Source organism: Octodon degus, unplaced genomic scaffold, assembly GCF_000260255.1.
Source record: "Octodon degus isolate 3935 unplaced genomic scaffold, OctDeg1.0 scaffold00031, whole genome shotgun sequence".
NCBI lineage: Eukaryota > Metazoa > Chordata > Mammalia > Rodentia > Octodontidae > Octodon > Octodon degus.
The window spans coordinates 12,152,337-12,174,142 of NW_004524607.1; the positions used below are offsets into that span (position 1 = coordinate 12,152,337).

Genomic DNA, 21,806 nt, shown 5'->3' on the forward strand with positions numbered 1-21,806 from the left:
CATTATGCTGAATTTAAGACAATTATGAGATTGTTACTTGTCCATATTTTTTCTTTTTTTTTTTGGTATATTAGGGAAGGGTCTACAGGGTGTTAAGTTCTCACTACTAGATCGGACTCGTAGTGATCCACCTGTTTACCGCCTCCCAAGAGCTGGGATTACATGCACACGCCACCATGCCCAGTCTCAATCCCTGTCTCAGCGCACCCCAGGGGCAGGGCTGTTTTTGTAATTTTCTTAATGTTCCTTTTTCTTACTTTTATTTGGTCAAATTTGCTTTTTTTTCTCTCTCTCTTACACTTTATTCTAGTCCTTGTGAGCTTGGAAAGTCTGTCTCTCTCCTGAGGTCTGATGAGTGTTAGATCCTGTTTGGTCTAGAATTTTTATGGCTTGATATTTCATAGTTAACTGTTAGCTCCATCCGGAGTTTGTGGGCTGGGAGGAAGTGAGGAGTTAATTGCTGCTCGCAGTTCCTGAGGGAAAGGGACCCCGTTTGCATTCCAGTCTCTGGGGTCTGACTTCTCTGTGTCTGTGCTGAGCAGGGAGAGATTAAAGGAAGGTGGGTGGTGGCCTCCCGTGCAGTCAGTGTAGGTAGGGACTGTGAGCCTTAATGACCATGGGGACAGACCTGGTTGCTGCCTTTGCCTGGGATCAAGTGAAAGGCAAAGTGCTCTTAGTCCAGCTTGGTCACAGCCTGCTTTTGGGACTCAGCTTTTCATTGCAGGGATCTAACAACTCCCCTGGTGGCCAGGCTGTCGATGGACATGGAGCTGCTGAAGCGAGTCCTACAGAAAGCACAGGCGGGGCAGTCTCATCACAAATGTGACCTTGGGAAAGTGCCACCAGTTCTCTGAGCTTCAGTCACTGCCTTTGAAGACAGGGATGATAACACTGCTGTTCCCACCTGCTGGGCTGGGAGAGGGTTCCACAAGACAGCATGTGGTCCTGTGCAGCCTCAGGGGGCCTCCAACAGGCGCCTCATTCAGGAGATTGGGGCCTGCCTCCGAGCTGGCTGCCTTAGGGTGCTGACCCGTGCCTAGTGTGATCAGGGAGGGCACAGGCTCCCGGCCCCTGGTCCAGATGAAAGGGAAACACCTGTAACAGACCACACATGCACATACATATGCACAATACACACATGCACCTGTGTAACCAGACCATCTGTACGCAGTGGTCATGTGTAGACACAGAGACTCAGCACAAACAGTGGATGGATGCAGTGTCACACTCAGTCTGCCCGGGGGACTGGCTGGCGAAGCTGAGCCCCAGGCACAGCTTCTGCTCTTGCATCCCCACCCAGTCTGGATCTCACCCTGGACAACCAGCCCTCCCTGGACAGCCCCTCCTCAGCCTCCTGTCGACCCAGCCCCTGAAAAACCTGCAGGGCCCTGTCTGTCACCCCAGGTTGATCCCTGAGAGACCCAAGGCCTCCTGCCCCCCTCCTAACCCTGGGAAGCCCCTCCCATTTGCTCTTTGTTCGGGGTCCAGGGCAGACACGGCTGCTTGTGGCCCATGCACTCTGAGGTGTGTGTGGCGCTGTTACCAGGCCTGGGAATGTACATCTTGCTGCACTATCTGCCCGGCCTTGGGATACCTTGAGCCTGGAGCTGAGTCACAGGAACCTGACCCCTGCGGACAAGAGGCCAGGGGCAGGGCAGCAGTCGCTAGACAGCAACCACCAATCTGTGCATGTGAGAGGGAAGGTGGTATGGGGGCCAGGTAGGGTGGTCACCTGGGGCAGAAGCAGTTACAGCAGTGTGGGGCAAAGATGCCCAGGATGGCCCTATCCATGCAACACTGGGGTCAGGGGTGTCAGGTCAGATCCTGAACATGACTAGCATGGGGGTGGGACAGCCCCTGCCCCTGCCTCTCTCTCATGCTCCATCCCCTTTGTTCACCAGATTCCCTGGCCCCTACCTATGTGTTGGAGGCTCCTCCCCCACCTGGCCACCACAGGGGCCTGTGCAAGGCCAGTGTGGACATTAGGAACTGGAGCTAGTGCACCCCAGCTGCGGGGGCTCCATTACGTGTTCAGCGCAGGTGGAGGTTCAGCCTCATCCACCAGGCTCCCTGGCAGCTCTGCACTGCTGTGCCCCTCGGGACGGAGAAAGTGACGCTATAGCTGGTGACATCAAGGGGCTCCCTGGGCAGATCTGGGATTCGTGTTTAGGGGGCAGAACAAGCACCAGGAGGCCAAGGTGGGGCATGCTGAGTGGGAAGGGGACATACTGGGGACAGAAAAGACAACTCAGCAGGCTGTGGGGGGTCGGTGCAGGGCCCAGGAGGCACGAGGACACAGTGGGTGCAGCAGGACGGTGGGCACGCGCCACGGGAGGGCGGGCGCACGGCACAGCTGTGCGGGCCCAGACCGCTGGCATCAGCAGGCGCCCCTCCTCCCACCTCGCTAAACAATCATTGCACAAAATATGCAAATGGTATAATTACTGTTATTTGTTTTGCTGATATAAGTGTTTGAAATGCAAATGTCAAGTTTGGGCGCTGCCGTTTTCCCACCCCTCTCACCCGGACATTTGCAAGTCGATGAGTTGTCCCTATCCTGGTAGGAGGAGGGAACCCGGTGTCCCCAGCTTCAGGGACATGGGAGAGGAGAAGCCCGTGTGTTCCCAACAGCACACAGTGGGTGCCTGAGAAGAGGAGGATCTCACCCTCTTCCCTGATACACCCCTGCAGAAGTCAGCCTTCTTGGAGCCTCAGTTTATCGCTAGTCCATTTCCATCCAGCAGCTCCAGGGCCATCTGGGCTCAGCGTGTGTGGCTCAGGGCACTTCCATGCGTGTGCTCTGCCTCTGCAGCCCTAACCAGGGGGTCCTCATCTGTGAAACAGGAACCTGGAGTCCCCGATGGTCCTGGGGGCTGGCTGAACCCCAGATATCATGGACAGCATACATACGTGTTTTATAAGGTGAGTCCTTGGCTTTGGCCCAGCACCCCCAGTGGTCTCTGAGGTTCCAAGGCCTGGGGTTGCAGACCAGGTAGGGATCAAAGAAGGGCAACTGAGGTGTAGTGTTCTGGGGGCGCATCTAAGGCATACTAGATATGGCACAGCTCAGGTGCAGCTCCGTCAGTAGGACCCCTCCCTTCCTTCAGGACCCAGCAACTTGTGACCTTGTCCCTGGAGTGCCACTGCACACTGTCCCCACTGGAGCCTCCCTGGCCTCTGCAAAACACAGGCTGGCTTCATTCTGCCTTAGCACAGCTCCTTGCTGGGCTTCATACCTCCAGCTTTGGCTGCAGCTGGTCCTTTAGCAGACCCAGGAGCTGTTCTGGACGCTGCTGCCAAGACACAGGTGCCCCTGGGGTGCGGTAGGCCCCATGGGAGACTCTTGATCACCTGCCTTTCTGGACCCATAGGATCCCACCAGCCTTGCCTGCTGCTTAGGGCTCACCGTGGTGGCCAGAGCCCCATGTTGGTCCTGGAAGCACCGTGTTCTTCCCTGAGATGGCAACAGCGAGTGCCAGGCAGGAGAGACATTGGTTGGTTCCGGCTGGGGTGCTGAGTGGGCTTCGTAGAGAGCTGTGGCTGTGAGTGTGCGCATTTGTGTATCCACAGTGTTGCCACTGGAGAGTGAAATCTCCAGGGCAGGTGCCTGGACCTGGCACAGCTTCCGGCAGGAGGACAAACAGCTGCTCACAAACCAGGCTCCCAGGGGCCCATGAGGGGCTCTGAGCCACATGCTCAGTCATGGGCAGCTTTGCTAGAAGCCATGTCCTGGTGGTGCCGCTCACACCGTGTGCCCTGGCATGCCACGCGAGGTCTTCTGCTCTCGTGTGATTGTCTGTAGAGGAGCTGTTTGCAAAGCTGGGCCAGGCTCAGAGGCACTCAAGAGCCCAAATTTCTGCTGTCTGCTTGGGGCTGGGGACAGCAGCGCCTGTCCCTTGGCCACTGGTGCTGTGGGGGGCATAGAAAGGCTGTGAGCAGGACTAGGGCAAGAGCGAGGGGCATGGAGCAGAGGTCTGGGGAAGAAAGGATGTGGGCCTTGGTCCCTGGGCTTCCGTCTCAGCCTGGAAGCCACCTGCTATTTTTATTTCAATTACCTTTTCTGAGGCAGGTTCAGCCTCATCAGCATATTCAAATACAGTCCATTATTATTTGAATTAGCTGTTAAGTAATTAGCTCTAATTGATGAGCATTCCCCCCACTTCCCCACATATTTTTTGGTTATTTACATCCGCTTCTAACCAACAATTTTAGGTAATTACACGCCACTCACTGTCTATTTGCACACACACTTCCTCACATGACAGGTTCCTCCTTTCAGCATTCACACCCAGCCTGGGAGCCACAGAGGGACACCAGGGACATCTGTGGGCAGCCCTCTGGCCCAGATCCCTTTGTCCTGATGATGTCATGTCCCCTGGTCACCTACCCCACCCTTCCCTGTGACACCTGCGGCTTTGGGACACTATACAGAGTGGTCAGAGCTGAAATTCCATGGTGGCCACAGAGTCTTCTCTATGCCCTGTGGGTCAGCTGATAGCCCCTTCCTCGCCTCCATGTGTCTGTTCACTGTGGGGACTGGGAGGTCCCTGTCCTCTCTGATCTGCCATTGATGGGCCACTTACCCTCCTGCCCACCCCCCACCCCCCGCCACTGTGCAGCTGATGCTGCCCTGGTGACCTCTCATCTTGCGCTTTCTCTGGACCAGGTTATTCTGCGTTCTGAAGTGAGATGCCACAAGTCCCGTAGGTAGTGGTATCCTGCTCCCCACAGCCCACAGGACAGGGAGGTTTCCTAAGGGCCTATGACGTGGGAACGTCAGGTCCTTTGGGAACCTGGTATAAGATGGAGGCCTGGGGTTCTGCAGAAGTTGGGGATGAGTCCCAGCCAGAGGTGCTGTCCCCAGCGGGTGGACAGAGGCCAAAGAGGCTGCCTCTGGGTAGGATAAGAGCAGTGTGAAGGTGTCAGGGATGCCCAGTGGTCAAGTAAGCCAGGGTTGTGGCCTGTGAGGACCCTCCTAACAGGCTGGCTTCCTGGAAATGACTTGCTGTGTGGATGGTGTGTTGTGACACAGTCTTGCATCCTGTGCTTGGAGATGAGTTCTTGATGGACAAACAGCCATGTGCTGCATGGGTACCTGGCTAGGTGGGGGCGGCACTGGGATGCTAGGAGCCCCCCACATGCACACAACCCAACCCGCCTCCCCCACTAAAGTTCCCAGAGTCTGGTTGAGCTCCAGGCTGCCTGTCTGTGTGTAGGTGCTACCTGGCCAGTAGAGCTGAGTTGCAGTACTAGGTGTGTCCAGGGGAGGTGCTGTGCAGGTCACAGCACTTTTGGAGTTCAAGTGAAGTCTCTGGGTCTCACCCCCAGGGTTGCAGCTCTGAGCCTGGGGGGGTTGGAGGGGAAGGTGTGGTCTAAGGCTGAGCTTGTTTAGAGTGGCTATGGAGATCTGAGGCAGAAAGTAACCTACCTAGAGCCCGATGTCCTCTGCCAGTACTAGCTGACAGCAAAGGGACAGAGACTTTGGAATCACCCAAGATGTGTTTGTTCCTACAGGTGGCTGGACTCAGCTTATGGGACTTCCAAGTGACCTCACTCCTTACTCTGTGGGGACACTGGGGACCCAGAAAGTGCACTTCTCCTCAGTGTTAGGAGCAGCAGACAGGGCCTCAGGACATGCACTCCTGAGATCAAACCTAGGCCACCTCTGACCACATCTGTCCCCCAAGGCCTCCAAGAGTCGAGGCTGAGGCCCATGGCTTATGGGTAGGTGACTAGGAAGGAGGTGGGACAGAACGCTGGCTGCAGTGGGTGTGGACAGTCGGGGTGAGGTCCAGCAGACTTGGCCTGTGACCCCAGGCCATTGGCATGGCCATGGGGTGCTGGGCACTGCAGTTCCCCCTGGGCCACTGGCCATGGCTTGTGTCCGTGTTGCTTCTGTTCATGGAGTCAGTTGCCCAGGATGCTTGGTCCTGGACCATCTGTCCTGGAAGGGAGTCTGTAGTCGGCTGACTCTGATGTGCTGAGTGTGGACCCTTGGCTGTGGGTGGGTCACCTTCTGCCTCTGACCTGTTAGTGACCTATGACATGGGGCTGGGGAGGTCTGTGCTATAGAGTGTGTCAGCGGGATGTGCAAATGACCTGCATATTCAGGCACCCAGGGACCACTCCAGACATCGTGCAGTGGGTGCACATTGCCTCCAGCACCTTTGTGGACACCTTCCTAGCTCGCTCACTCTCCCCTCCCCCACACCTTGGTTCCCTCCTGTGATTCTGCTTGGATCTTCCCAAGCCTGACAGGTGGTAGGTGCTGAATAAATGTTTGTTGAATGACTGGGTGGGGTGCCTCCCAGTGCACCTACCTAAGAGGCAGGTGGCAAAGCAGATGGCCCTGGTGGCTCCTGCAGGATCTACAGGAGCTTGTGCATCCGCCAGGCCTCCTTCGGGAACCTGGGGACGGGATGTATTGTCTCCCGAGTCCCTCTGAGATACAGTCACTTTGTGATCTATGCGTTGATGTTCTCACCTCCTTCTGTTCCTGCCTTCTTCCTACAGCCAGGCGCTGCTGCGCCTCTCGAGAGGTTGCCTTTAGCCAAGCAGTGATTACGAAACTGCAAAGGAAGCAGGGTGAGGTAGGGCATATTGGCAATCCCAGCACTCTGGGAGGCTGAGGCAGGAGGAGCAGGAGTTTAAGCCCTACTTGGGCTACTTAGTGAAACCCTGTCTCAAATTAAACAGATAAAAAGTGCTGGGGATATAGCTCAGTGTAAGGGCCCTGGGTTCAGTGCCCGTCACACACATGCACGTGCACACACACACACACACACACACACACACGTATGGAAGGGAACCTCTTATGTTCCTCAAACCCCAATCCCCAATGACCTTGAGTGGACACTGTGTCCAATACCAGGGACAGAACCACACAAGGTGGAGCCTGGCTTGGAGGCTGATGGGGAGCTAGGTGTCTCAGAGTGTGTGGCAATGAGCTTAGATCCCCCTGCCTTCCTTCAGATTTGGCTTGGTGCTGTCCCAAGCGAGGGTCTGGGGACAGCAGCTGTGAGCTGGGTGGTATCCTGGTGACTTGCCTGGAGCCACCTGGCAGATCCTGGGCCCTATCACCTCCCCTGAGTGCTGGGTCCCTCCGCACCTCCCAGGATGCGGTCACTTATCTGCCATGGAGTGACAGGCGGCCTCTGCTGGCCTGTCGAGCCTTTGCCCCAGATCAGCTGGTGGCTGCAGAGTGAGGAGCCGGCTAATTAGTGAAAGGTCACAGAGGCTTGGGAGCCTAGCTTCTGAAGTCACTGCACACTGGGCTGCAGCAACCTAGGACTTTGAATCCGTGGTTTGGTGACCAGGACTCCTTGGCCCCCCACACACGGTGCCACACCGTAGTCTGTAAGCCCACACAGATTCTGGGACCTCCATCTGCCCTCCTGCTGGCGGTGGCCGCCCCCCTCCTCGGACCCCACCTCCCCAACTTTTTACTGCTTCTCTCTAAATCAATGCACTTTTAAAAAACTTAAATACATTTATTTAAGAGGAAGCTTTATAGCACTACACAAATGGGAAACAAGTTTCCCTTGCCATAAATAGAATTCATAATCATAAAAATAAATTCAGTGGAAAGAAAACAATGTTATTAAATTCTAGTTGGATGCTGTAGCCCCGGGGGAGGCTCAGAGCCCAAGGCCTACTATTGTTTTATTAAAAAAAAAAAAGAGAGAGAATAGCAAGTGTGTGGAGGTGTTCAAGACCTACCAACCCCAATCTTAGACTGTGATGCAATCAGAAGCTGGAAAGAGAATTAAATGGAGAGCAGCTTTCTAATAAAGTGGCTCAGCATTATTTTATGCTGTGTCACTTAAGGGTTGAAGTTGGCTGCCCTTATAAGGCAGGAGCCCCACATGGGTGTGGTTGAGCTCCGTGTGTGGGGCCGTCTTTCTCATGTACAGCAGGTGGCAATCACAGGCACACGCTCAGGACAGTCATCAATGGTCCGGTGTCCTTGTAGCTTCCGACTGTCTTCCTTAGCGATTGTCCTCGTGGTCTCACGATGCCGGCTGCACCTCTAGCTATTTCATCTGTATCTGAGGCAGGAAGAAGAGATGGTGAGCGGAGCATGTGGGGCTTTGCAGAAGTAACGCCTCACTGAGTTTGCAGTCTCAGGTCCAGCGAGCCAGTGCTGTCTCCTCCCTGCAGCCCTCTTTGCTTTCCGGAGCATCTGTGGGCCTGTCTGTGTGTGCACACTGCCTGGCTGGCCCAGCTGCATCTGCGTATGAGCACACTTGGGCTCACACATTCCTTTACTTGCCTTGTGCCTGATGAACCCGTGCACTCTGTCACTTTGCCCCCATCATGCTCAGCCGTGACTCACAGCCAGGCTGCCCTATGCAGCCCTACCCATGGGCTGGAATCCAACAGCCAAAGTGGGTCAGGAGCATGGGGCTGGGGGGAGAGGCTGAAACTGGCTGGCGTGATGGCAGCCGTGGGGTAACGGGACGGGGAGGATTCTGAAGAGGAGAGGAGAGGCTGGGCCTCCGTGGAGCTGTCTCGGAGGGCTGGTTCATGGTGGTGATGTGATGCTGGGAGACAGGGCCCAGGGCTCTTGGGGCTGCTTCCCTGTTTCCTGCCAGAGCCTCCAGAGGGAGCAGGAGAGAGTGCAGGAAGCGCAAGAGAGTGGAGGAAGCACGGCTCTGTTACTGCCTGCGGACCCCACCGTGCATGCCCAACCTGAGCCTGAGGCCACAGGCGTTGCCGCTCTACACCCTGACAGTGAAGTCAGTGCCATGGTGGGGGGCATAGCAGGGAGATGCTGTCGCCTGTCCTGGCCCCAAGCGCTCTGCATGCACTGCAGAGCCGCAGTCCAGACTGCTTCAGCCTACCCTGGGGCTCCGGGTCCCAGGTGAGCAGGCAGAGATGGAGAGCTGAGCTCCAAGGCGGCCTTCACGAAGCTACAAGTGTATGAGGGGCTGTGGCGGGGACAGCAGTGGGCTCCTAGCTGTGTCTCCCTGTCTCCAGACCTCGCTGAGCCCCACTTGGAATCTGCTCTCTCAGTGAGCCCTCTCCTCTGTCCTGAGCCAAGCTGTTGAGGCAAAGTCTTCCAGGAATGTGGAAGTTTCAATGAGACATTCATCCTTTGTTTGCAAGACAGCACGGAGGTCAGAAGCGTGGGCTGGTGGGACAGCTCTGGAACCGTCGACTGTGGTTTGTTTCTTTGGGGACAAAGTGGCTGCTCCTGCTCCTGCCATCCTGTCTGCATCGCCACTTGACAAGGAGTGGAAATGCCACTCCCTTCAAGGCGGTGATGACAGGAGAATGCTTCCATTCCTGTCGTGCCCTTGGCTGTGAATGCAAGACTGGTCCCTTCCCAGGGCCTGACTGTAGCTTCTGTGGAAGTCACAAAGCCCAAGGAAACGTGGGTGTATTTCCGGGCCACCACACGGATCACCAGTGCCCAAAGGAGTCCATGCCTGAGAGCAGAACAGGGCACCAACTATGACACGAAGCATCATAGCCAGGGTGAGTGGTCACTCAGAGGCCACCAGGGACCGCTGCTTGTGTCCAGCCCTTGTCTGTCTTTGTGATGGTGCTGACTTCTGTGTCCCCATCCTCTAGGCATGAGGCGGGCTGCCGGCTTCTGGTGCCTGCCTTGGTTTCCCCAGAGACCGCCTGCCTCCCCAAGACACCCTGCCTCGGCCTCTGGGCCAGGCCCCTCTACTGGGACTTAGAGCTTGGTGCTGAGATGCTCATGGCTGGGTCCAGACAGAACCACTTAGGAGCCAGCCCTGTGGTACCCTACCCACTCTTGCATACCAGCACTGACAGGGAGCTCAGTCCTGAGAAACGGCAGTCTCTTTACAAAACACTCTAAAATTTATTATAAAATATTCAAGACATCTCAAATATTTAAGAAATCCCTAATAAATATTTCAGTAATTATAAAATATTGAATACAACCAAAGATATAAAGAATATTATGATGAATACCTGAGCACTCACCCCTCCTGGCTGGAAATGAAATCATGTGCTGGGAACTCCCTGAGCCCCCACATCCCATCTTCCTGCCTGCTTTTCCTTCACTTGTCAGTTGTGGTCAAGTACATGTGGGCTTTTACTGTCTCCGCATTGTGGGGACAGTTTGGTTGTGCAAAGTGTACCCGCAGGCGGGGACCGGGTGGCCCGAGCTTTCTCACCCTGCTTCCTCCTCCATGTGCTGATTGTTATTCTCATGCATGTGTGTGCTTTTACTGTGTTCACACGAACTTCAGCACAAATGCTGGTGAGGCCTGCAGCTCTAGAGGGGACATGGGGGCAGGTGCTGGGGGTTGCTGCTTGGCTGGTGGCTAATTCCTTTCCACTCCTGGCCAGTACTCCACAGGGGTAGGTGACTGGTTCTTCTTTGCTGCTGTATAATATTCTGTGGTGCTTATGCCTCAGGTGCTTGGTCGCTTCTGCATTGTCACAGTGGGGCCTCCAGGCACACCCTGCACACTTCTCCTGTGATGCACCCAGACCCACACAATCTTTCCCTTTGTTGATGTTGCCCAGCTGTTTGGGTTAAACTCCTCATGGTCAGAGAAGTCAGTGACTGCCAGAAGTTGGTGACGGGCCTCTGCTGCACTGGGCTGGCCACACCCCTTCCTCCTGGTCATGCACACCCTGGAATACACCCTACTGGCCTGCACGCCTGTGACGTGAGGTTGTTCATGAGCTCTGGTCACACTATCTGGGCTCAAACTGGTGGGCGCCCAGGGAAGCCCTTGGGTCTCTGCGCCAAGATAATGGGAACGGAAGCATCAGCATCGCAAGGGATAACGAAGTGCATGAGCAGACTCGCGGCTTTGAGAGCAGTGTGTGGCACACAGCGCTTGCTTCTGTTGTCTCCCCAGCCCGGCACCAAGAGTCTGGCCGGAGCCAGAGCACTGCCTCTTCCCCGCTGCCTGACACAGCCCTGCCGGGTTGGGCCCATGCCTGCCTTTTTCTTTCCCTTGTGGGTGGGGAGGACCCACGTTTCTCTGCCAGCTCTTCGTGGACCTGGGCTTTGCTCCGTGGAGCTCAGTGAGGTGGGCGCGAGCTGGAGGGTGGGACACTGGAGTCTTGGCTGTGACTGCTGCAGACTCTTGAGTTTGTCAGACTTTAGCTTATGGTGAGACTAGGCAAGGACAGAGCCCACAAACCTAGCCAGAGCCTCCTCTGGGTGCCCGAGCCCATCCAGAGACTCCAGTGTAAAACTCCCCGGAAGTCCTATCTAAGCACATGGGAGGATAAGCGCATCCAGCCAGCGCTTCCTGCACACCGTGGCTTCAGGCTGAGGCCAGTGACCTCTCTACTCACACCATCCCCTCTGGCCGTAGGTGTCTGTTGGAGCTGTCAGTGGCCTCATGCTGATCCAGCCCTCTTCCTTGCTGCCTTTGGCCCTGGATAATGGCCCCGCCGTGGTGACATCTGCCTGCACTGTGTCTTCCTAGGCTGGCGAGGCCCTGGGAAGGTATGGAGGAGGCTGTGGCGCTGCTTGGAAGCACGCAGGGCCTGAGGCTGGGTGGAGCTGGGGTCCTGGGCATGTGGTGGGGGCACCTGGGGAGATGGTGAGAAAGCCCAGGGAGCAACTGAGGACCCAGCAGCACTGGTGGGGAGGAGAGGAGAACCTGGCCACGTGCTCTGCTGGGACAGCTGTGTGTCTCCGCTCTCCTGCAGCCAGACAGACGGCAAGCAGGCTGAGGAGGACAGACGGGCTTATGAGGCAGCATGGGGGCAGGGGAATCTGGTGTGAACTAGAGTGTGCGGCCTCGTTTCCTAAGTCAGGACACCGCAACCTGAGAGGAAGCGCTCGCACCCCACTTGGGTGGTTTCCAACCTTGTCAGTGCGCCTAAAATGGAACACCCTCCAGCTGCTCCGGCTGTCGGGCTCTGCTGCTGCGACAAAGGAATGAGACACTCAGCAAGGAGTGTGGTGGCTCACACCTGCCTGCAATACCAGCTTTCTGGGAGGCTGAGGCAGGAGATTGCAAGCTTGAGCCCAGTCTGGGCAACTTAGTAAGAATCTCAGAAAAAAAAAAGGCGTGGGAATGAGAGGTAGTTCAGTTCAGGGCCCCTGGGCTTAAACCCTGTCAGAGACACTTATGCTGTGATGCGCATGCTTGTGCGTATGAGTTGGGAGCAGGGAGGGCAGGCGGAGGCTGGGGCACAACTCACACCTGCGCCACACAGATGCAGCCACACCCCCAGCCACTCTCCGCCTTATGGCATGGCTTCTCTGCTCTGTAACCTGAAGTGGTTGATACAGGGGTGCGTGTAATCTCTTCTTATACAGCACATTGTTTTTCTGAGGCCCTGAAGGTTGTGCCTGGGGTTCCCACTGAGCTGCAGCCCCAGCCCTGTTTTACTTTTTACATTGAGACAAGCATTTGCTAATCTGCCCAGGCTGGGCTTGAGCTTGCAGTCTTCCCGTCTTAGCCTCGTGCATCGCTGCAGTCACAGGCCTGTGCTACCACAGCAGCCCCCTTGTCGTTTTGTTTACTCAGTGCTACCTGATGGACAAGGAGACAGGAGCTCAGAGCGGGTCATGCAAGATGACATACCTTCTGTGCCAACCTTGAGTGCCCCGCTTACCACAGACATTCACCCAAGGGAGCGGACACCAAGGGGCCAAGGCAAAAAAAAAAAAAAAATAGGTCCCAGCTGCCAGCCAAGATCTCCCCTTGACACAGTCCAGTGCTTGCTCCCTGGAACAGCTGGAAGTGAGGGGTGGGGCCTTTATTCTGGGGTTGGCATTACTTTAGGCCCTGATGTTTCCAGCGCCAAGGAAGAGCCTGGCCCTCTCTTTGCTTCAGCCCTAAGAGGGGCTGAGCCTTAGGACCTGAGTCTGAGAGCAGGGACCCCTGGGAATGGCCCTGGACTGCCAGGTTAGGAGGTACCTTCTGCCATCTCCCAGTCCCTGGCCCCACTCCCCCTGGGCTGGGTCCTCAGCTCTCCACCCTTGTTCCCCCTGGACATATGGGCACCTGTGGCCCACAGACCTACAGTAAGGGTGACCAATGCCTACATGGCCCCTTCTTTTGTCCTCCAGGCCCATATTGAGTGCCATGCTTGCCCCTTGCCAATGGGGACAAGGGAACTTGAGGGACACAGGGCCCCTTGTAGCATTCAGTGTGTCATCTGCCTCTCATCTCATAAGAGTCCCCAGATCTGTCCTTGTGTGCCGTGGGCACTGGGGAGAGTGAGGTGTCTTCTCAGCTTGTCCCTCCTGCTGGGTGCTGTGGGCTTCTTTCTAGATGGTGTCGTGTCCTTCAGTTCCCTTGACCACCTGAGCATCTCGTAGCTGGGTTCTTTGTTGTCCATAGTATCTTTGGGCTATGAAATGGACAGGGTTCTGCCTCAGCCCTGGCAGATCCAGGCCTGGGTTCTAGGGTGTTGAGGGGGACCCCTGCTCTGGTTGTGTGTATCATGACCCCTGGATAGATGCACAGTGGGAGGGCAGGTTAGCTCCGTCTTTCAGAAGTAGGCTCTGTGGAGACAGCTGGGCTGGTGCTGGTCCCTGCAGGGAAGCATCTTTCTTGTAGTCAGAAGGGACCAATGGTTCCCTATTCTGCCATTTCTGTGTCACACCTGTGCACATATAGATCAGTGGGCCCCACCTCGGTGGTCTCCAGGCCTCCGCCATGAGGCCTCACAGCCCTACCCCCATAGCCCCTCCTGAATGCCTGGGTTCTCAGAATCCACCAGACTAGGTACTTTTGGAACTGTTTCGAGCCTTTCCCACCTTGAGCTGAACCCACAAGTCCCCTGGGCAGGCACACAGACAGATGGGTGACTCTCCCCTGGAGGAATGGTGGTTTATGAGCACACAGACAGATGGGTGACTCTCCCCTGGAGGAATGGTGGTTTATTCACAGTGCTTCTCCCTGAGGTTCTTGGAACAGTTGCAAAGCGATCCCAAGCCTGGGACCAGGGTGTCCCCTTCCAGAGCACTTCTCAGGTGACCTGGTGGCCACTGTCTGTAGGAACAAGTAAACCAATTTCCTAAACTACCACAGATATCCAGGAAATGAAGCCCACTCTCATCTCACCCATTAATACTGGATAAAAAATCCTCAGCCAAATTGAAGTCCACAGAATGTTAGAGAGGATCTGACGTGATTATATAGGATTTATACAAAGAATTAAAAGATGGCTTAATGTTAGACAAATCTGTTAATATAATACACAGCTTCAGCAGGTCAGCAAGAAAGCTCTGTTAATAAGTGAAAATAGGTATTCAATAAAACCCAATATCAATTTCTTTTCTTTTTTTTTCCCGGAACCGGGGATTGAACTCATGCCCTCGCGCTTGCCAGGGAAGCGCTTATTCCACTAAGCCAGCTCCCCCGCCCCCTAATATCAATTTCTGATTTTAAGATAAGTGCAGCAAGTAGACTTAGAAAGTCACATTCCTGTCGCAGTGAAAAATCTGTCTCCTTTCAGTAGTCAGCATCATTCTAAGTGATAATATTTTTTTTTCTTTTCAAAGTTTTATTGATAAACATATAGCAATGAGACAGTTTCAAATCAAATCGGAAGTACAGTTTCAACAAATAATACACTGCATATATTCTTCTTAGTGGTTAATTGCTATACAAGATGCAGACTTGTGATCCTACTTACAAACACCATTAGAAAAATTCATTCTATTCATTAAGAGAATGCAACTATATATCTATCCCAACCACTTTGAATACACAGATACAAAATGGACATTCATAGTTATACCCCAATTTTTTTTAAGTTCCGTTGTTGAATATTATAGGTGTGTAAACTCAGCAAAATATTCTAAAAGAGTACAGAAGCCCATAATAGCATTGAGTCTTCTGTTTAATTGGCAATGTCAGAAATTATTGACGTGAGTCCCCCACAGCTCAACATAACAACATGGCTTTACTTCCTATATTTCATCTTCATACTTTTCTACTGTCTAAGTGATAATATTTTTAATGATTTCCATTCAAAAACTTTTATTAAAAAAAAACAGTGCTTTTATAAGGTTCAGGAATTCTGGACATAGCAATAAGACACGAAACAGAATTAAATGGTGTGTCTCCAGGAAAGAATTGTAATTATTTGCAGTCAGGATGATTTGAGACCCAAGAGAACCAACTGAAAAATAATTTAATATGAGAATTTAATATGAAGGTACTGGGCTGGATATAAAACCAACATCATACAAATCAATAATTTTCATCTGTGTCGAGAACAAGCAGTCAGAACACATAATGAAATAAACGGTCCCTATTCAACGACAACCATAAAACAATAGCAACCAGCCCCCACGAGGAATCCCTAGGAATGAATTTACAAGAAAAATCGAGGATCATTACGGAGAACTCTGTAAAGTTTCCCTGAGAGACCTGAAAGGAAGCAGGAAGAGTTCAGTGTGCCGGGCTGGAATATTCCCTGCAAGTAATTCCGGAATTAGTTTATGAGTTCACTGCTACCCATCAGTACCAGGTGGCCAGTTCTGAAAAGCAGGATGAAAAGGTTCTAAAGGTTCAGCTGAAAGAGTATCAGGCAAAAGAGGAGCTAAGCCATTAGGCAGAGGAGAGGGCCAAGGGTGTCTTTCAGGCAGACAGTGAGCCAGTGCAGGTGACCAGACAGCATCGTTTTGGTGAAGGAAAAAGCAAAGGTGCCTGTGGGATACCAGGACCCCCAGGCCTGCTGTGCAGGTGTTTCCCACACCAGGTCTCCATGTGCCCAGCATACAGTATCCACTCTGCCCTGTATCCAGCCCACTGTCCAACAGACCCCTGCCTAGAGGGTAGATTCAAGATGGGGGACAGGAGTCAGACTTGGCTATTTGGGGCCAGAGTGTAGCCCTGAGAGCACACAGAACGTTGAGCAAAAGGTACATAAGGGGTTGGTGTTCCAGGTGGAGAAAGGGCATCTTCAAGGAAATGCAAGGAACCCAAGCTGGGCACACTCTCATAGGGCAGGAGAGAGACAAGTGAGACCATTGCCAGCGCTGTGTTGGGCCATACACAATACATGGGTTCTTGCGAGGGCACTGAGGAGCCATGGGAGACTGCAGGGGAGGGAGGAGAGGTCGGAGCACCACAGGTTGGCAGAAGGAATAGATGACTGCGTGCAGAGTGTCTGCAGGACAATGTGCTGCCTGCTAGGGGAAGGGAGAAAATAGATTTGGAGCTGAGAACTTGGCTCCAGGAGGTTGAATGTTCAGCAAGACAATTCAGTGCATGGAGGCATGGCAGACTGGTGGTGGCTGGTGTTGGGGTGGCACTGAGGTCCCTGGACTGCCCAGAGGTTGAGGTAGGTGCTGGAAGAACCCCTGGGAATGGTGATAGGACAAAGTGAGGCCTTGGGCCTCTTCCCAAGAGGCTGCTGGTGCCATACCGGGACCAGGCTGAAGACACTTTTGGAAAGAGCCATGTGACAGTCAGGGGACAGGTATACTTATTGTCCAGGTCCTTGGCAGGGAAAAACAGCCCTAGCAGCAGCCCTGATGGGTGGCCTTGTGGATGGACATGGCCTGGCAGTGTGGAAGGGGGCTGGGGGCTGGGGATGCCTCCTGCAGGTCACAGGACTGGCCAGTGCCCTCACAGCCACCTGGAAGGATGAGGCATCCTCACCCCAGTGGGCCGCCTCTGAAAGCAGGGACACCAGGTTGCCGAGGGGACAGTGTGGGATGTTTCTGACCCCCTACAGGCAGTGCAGCCGCTCCCACTGCTGACGGGCCTGGCTCTGGCCTCCATGTTTATATTAGGGTAACCTAAGGCTAGACATCGCTGGTGGTATTTGTTTTAGTAACTGGTGATTAAACCCAAGTCCTTCACACCGAGCTGCATTCTCAGCCTTTAAGAGCTTTTTTTTTTTTTAATTTTTAAACAGGATCTCACTGCCTCTTAAATTGCTCAGGTTGGGCTCCAGCTTGCAATCCTCCCGACCCAGCCTCCTAGAGGGCTGGGAGTACAAGCATGCACTACCACACCCAGCCTTCCTGGGTATTTTATTTCCCTTATTAATGTAACATCTGAGGGCTAATTGCTCATTTATAATCTCTGCTCAGAAACCATGCCCTAAATCTTTAGTACAATTAGCAGCGACCAGGAAATGTGTGCTGATTTGGTGATCATGATGGTGACAGGCGATAGGACATCTGTGCAGGGGCCTGGTTGGCGAGGAGTCACTGAGCCCATGTGGAAGCGGCCAGCCACGAGTCACCAGGGCCATATGGCCTCCTACCATGAGGGCTTTTCTCCCTCAGGGGTGTGATCAGGGTTCAGAACAGGGACAGAATCCTCGAGCTCAAGGCCATCAGAAAGGGCTTCTGGGAACTCAGGGGCTCCTGGAGGCCACAGCACTACAAGGAAGAGAATATGCAATCTCTGCTGTCACTCTCACCCCACCAGCCATTGCTCACAGCAGCTGGAGAGATTCAGGTCAGACTAAAGATAGAACTGCCCAGCTGCCAGGGTTAGGAGGGTGTGATGGGCCAGGTGCCATGCATCCTTGGGATGCCTAGACTCATGCCTGGCTTGGGCGACATGCTTTCTGTGGAATGGGCTGAGCCTGTGTTCCTGAAGAGGGTCACATGTGTCCCTGCTCTCCAGGGGCTAGCCAAGTTCCCCCTCCCCTCGTCCCTGCTGGCGCCGGAGCAGGGAGCCATTCCAAAGTGATTTCTCCCTCCATCGGTGCCATACATCATGTTTTTTAATTTAAAAAGATGCCCAGTGGAAGCATAGCAGACCATTAAATGTTTGGTCCCTAATTAACTTCAGAGCAGCCTGGCTCTGCAGGGCCCGGAGGGAAGAGGATGCAGCACAGGGCCCAGAGCCTTCCTGCCCCAGGGCTGGGGGTGCGAGAGGTGGCGCTCCCTTTCACCATTTGAGCCCCTCTGAAGCTCTGAGGTGAGGCAGGAATCTGCTTATTCCCCCCACCCCCCAGTCTTGGGGATGGAGCCAGGACCTTGGTGCTGAACTACATCCCCAGGCCTTTTCCTTCTGAGACAGGGTCTCTAAATTGCTTGGGCCTGGCTTGAATTGCGACTTTTCTACCTCGGCCTTCCATAGTGCTGGGATAACAGGTGTGTGCCCCTGTGCTCAGCTAGCAGTCTGCTCTTCAACAATGACTTGGTGCATTCTGTGGCCAGTCTCACTTTCTGGACCCACCCCCCTTCTTTGGGTGTCTAATGGAGGTAACTGACATCCCACTGCTTGGACAGAGGAGGGTTTCGGTATCTAGTAGGTACTCAATACATGCAGGTAGTACAGGAAACTACAGTTCTGGCTCCCAGGGGCCCCAGGGGTCTTGGGATGCTCAAGGTCATCCAGTCTGCTCCTTGTGTGTCCTTTGACTATCCCTGGTGACCTCTTGGTCCTTGAAAGGAGGGTCATTGTGCAGGCTATGGTTCCCTGTGTGCTTTCTGCCAGGCCTCCCAGAAGGTCGGGGCCAGCTGAGGTCCAGGGTGAGCCAGCGCTGACCCTGCGGCCAAGTCAAAAGGAGCCAGGCCTGCTGACTCAGCCTCCTAGATTCCAGCCGCCAAAGCCAGCCTTTCTCTATCTCAGACATGGGAGGAGGGCACAGGAAGTGAGATTGAGGCCCCCGAGCCCTGGGCATCCCGCGTGGTCTCCCTGAGTGGGCTGCAGGGCTGCAGCTGGACTGAAGGAACCCTGGCCACTGTGCACATCGCCGCCTGCCCCGTCCACGCTCCTTGCCTGCTCCACTCCTCCCACTGCACCACAGGAGCCCACAGACAGCTAGGGAAACTGGAGAGGCCCATCTGCAGGAAATCCCCTTGTGCCAGGCACCATTCTGTAGTCCTTAAGTAACCATCCTCACAGTGCCTGGCAGAGAGAGGCCATGATTACCTGCATTGACGGATGAGGAAACTGGGGCTCTGCGTGGGTAAGTGGCTTGCCCAAGGTCGCACAGCCAGACAGCTTGCCGAAGACAGCATTCATGGTCTGGCCTACGATAGTCTTGTGATTCTTGATACAGTGGGGGTGGCCCGGCTGCACTTGCTCTTGGCTGGCACCAGGCCCTGTGGGCTGAGGTCCCCGCCCTACCGACTTGCCTGTCAGCCATGGGCTGTCAGCAGAGCTGGGGGAGACAGTGTTGGCTGCAGCCACGCTGCAGAGGCAGGCAAACATTAGCAGTAAACATGATCTATCGGCTAAACATTGGAACAAGGAAAAGTTATCGATCTATAACTTTCCACCGTCTCTGCCTCCCCTTGCCTGGCCCTCGGCCCGCGTCTCTGCTGGAGGTGGTAGGAGGTCCTCTCCCTTCAGTAAATCCTCAGTCCAGCCCTGGACGGCCCCAGGCCAGCTCCAGCTACTGTCTACTGTATGATCAAGGAGAGAGACAATATTTTTAGACAGAAGCACTCCGTCCCAGCCCAGAACTGCCATTATGCAAATCTGGCCATAAGTTTAAAAGCCTGGAACCACCTTATTTCTTTATTTCATTAGCAGCGACAGGCAGTGGGGCTGATGTGATGCACTGTCCGGTCGTCCTCAGGGTGACAGCAGTGCTCTCTGGGCATGTGAGTCTGTGTGTGCTGACATGTGTGGTCAGGAGGCTTCTCCAGCACTCTAGCTGACTGGACAAAAAAGCCCCAGACCCCTCACCACAGCGCACTTGGTTCAATAATTCTCAGTTGGGAAACTGAGGCAAGGACTCTGAGGGCAGGGTGGCAGTGGCAAAGGCTGGGGAAGTCCTATGGTACCACCCAGGCTTAGACTCCTGGCTCTGTGCCTTCCCTGAGGTCACCAACCCTCATGAGGACCCATAAAACCAGAGAGAAGAAGCAGAGGCAGGAGGGAAGACGGCTGGGCAACAGTCGGGCTCCTCTCCTGTCCTCAAGACCCTGCCATCCTGGCCCAGCAGTTCCTGCAGCAGTGTCCCTCTGGCATGGCCCACCACTGTCCCACCCTGGACAGCTCATCCTGGGGGAGGGATCTTCAGGTGTAGGGGCTTCCTTACAAGCCCCTCACCAGCCCCAGCCCTTCTGAGATTGTGTGGCATCTCCCCAGCTCTGCCCACCTCGTCTCCCCCAGGGATCATTGGTCCTTCCTGGTTAGGGTTAGGGTGCCTGGAGATCCACCTTTGGGGGTCAGGATGCCCATGCCTGTTGGCAAGGAGGGGGGCCAGCTGGCTCCTTGGCCCTACACTTCAGGGCATCCACACTGGTGCCGCCTGTTCCTGTGGTCTGTGGGGCACTGGCCCCACTCTGGGGTCTCAGATATCCACACCCACTCAACCAGGTCCTAGGACAGTCACAGCCCTCTTAGCACAGGTCTTCTGGAGCAGCCCTTCCACTTAGGTGGGCCATGCCAGCATGTGTGCCTGACATGTGGCGGCAGATGTGTGTGCAGCCTTCCACGGTTCGTTGAAGTGGCCAGCTAGTTCAGGCAGCACTGCCTCAGCTCCCAGCTCTGGTTTGAATACCCCTGGTGACAGGGAGCTTTCTACCTCCCATATCTTGTTGAACAGGAGTCTTCAACTTGTCTCCTAGAGGGTTCCTGTCTGTGAGATGGTGACACTTGCTGGCCTGGCAACCTGCAGGGGGCTTGACCCGTATATCCACCCTTGGGCCCCATACCTTGTTGGGGAAGAAGGGCACATCAAGGTCAGAGACATGGGACAGCAGTGTCATGGAACAAGGGCAGCAAAGGACTATGGGGGAGGGACAAAGACAGCCTGGCCCCATAGGGTCTGTGCTCCTGCCCTGCGGCTAACTGGGAGCCATGGTTTGATGAGTGAATAATCAAGCACAGGGTGAGGGCAGAGGCCAGGGAGCTGAGTGATTTATGAATGATTAGGCCTTCATGAAAGATGCTGTGTGCCCAGGAGACATGGCCCATTCCCTATGCAGCTTTTCCTGTCAAGTCCCCACCTCTGGCCTCCAGACTATGGGAGGTGCCCACCTTTTCTCCCCTGCCCACTTTGAAGGAGCAGGCAGGACCAGGTCACTGTCACCCTGGAAAAGGCCTTCTCTCTGGGCCTCAGTGTCACCATCTGTAAAGTGAGGTGTGGAGTATGGATCGAGAGGCTTGGGGGCCACAGAGGTGGCAGCAGAGCCATGGGACCCCATCTTCATTAGAGGGCTGCTGACCACTGGACTGTCCACCCCACAGCTGGTGCCCCCACCTGGGGCACTCAGGCTGAAGCCAGGATGGGGAGGAAGGAGGCTCTGGACAGGGGATGCCCCTGGTCCTCCACGAGGCCAGGCCTCACACTTTTTCCAACATGGGAGCTGGGGGTGTCCTGGGAGGATGGCACAGGAAGCATGGGCCCCATGTGGTGCTCGATGGAGCTTGCAGGCCATGTTCACATGTGTGTCTAGTGTGCATAGGTAGGTGTGTGTGCCACCCCAGTTGTAGGCAAGCTTCTGCACACACAGGCACACGCGTGTGCAAACCCACAGGTGCCACCCAGCCTGCAGCAGGAGATGCCGCAGCGCCTCTGATAAGGGCTCTCAGGCCTGTAATCCTCCTTAACTTGACTTTGGGTTATTTTGAGCAAGAGATTAAGGGTGATTACCATCGCCCTACAGAGGTGCCAAGTTTCCTGGAGGGGCCTGTGGCTCCAGCACCCCCTTCTGGAGACTGTCAGCCCTGTATTCCCTGAGACCTCCGCCTGGCCCTGGGCTCTCAAGAAGCCCTGGGGATGCGAGCCTCAGGCTCCCGGACCCTGAAGGGAGGGAGGGAGGAATGGGGCACAGGTGCCCACACTGCATCTCAGCGATGGCACGGAGCTGAGCATCACCCAGGAGTCGCCGAGCTGTCCTGCGATGGTGGATTTCACATCACAAGCTGGCGGTGCTTGCTCTCCCAATCTCCTGGCAGTCCCTGGCA

The 21,806-nt window shown here is 54.8% G+C and overlaps 1 protein-coding gene across 5 annotated transcripts in view; it reads left to right on the forward strand.

Annotated features, from left to right (window-relative positions):
- The window catches only part of Elfn1 (extracellular leucine rich repeat and fibronectin type III domain containing 1), a 55,924-nt gene that overhangs the window by 30,046 nt on the left and 4,072 nt on the right, over nucleotides 1–21,806 (forward strand). For 3 of the 5 annotated variants that reach the window (XM_023713526.1, XM_023713529.1, XM_023713527.1), the window contains exon 2: nucleotides 11,316–11,449. The exons of the other annotated variants lie outside the window; for them this stretch is intronic. The gene's annotated coding sequence lies outside the window, so the exon portion shown is untranslated. The remainder of the gene's footprint in view (nucleotides 1–11,315; nucleotides 11,450–21,806) is intronic. 5 annotated transcript variants of the gene reach the window in all.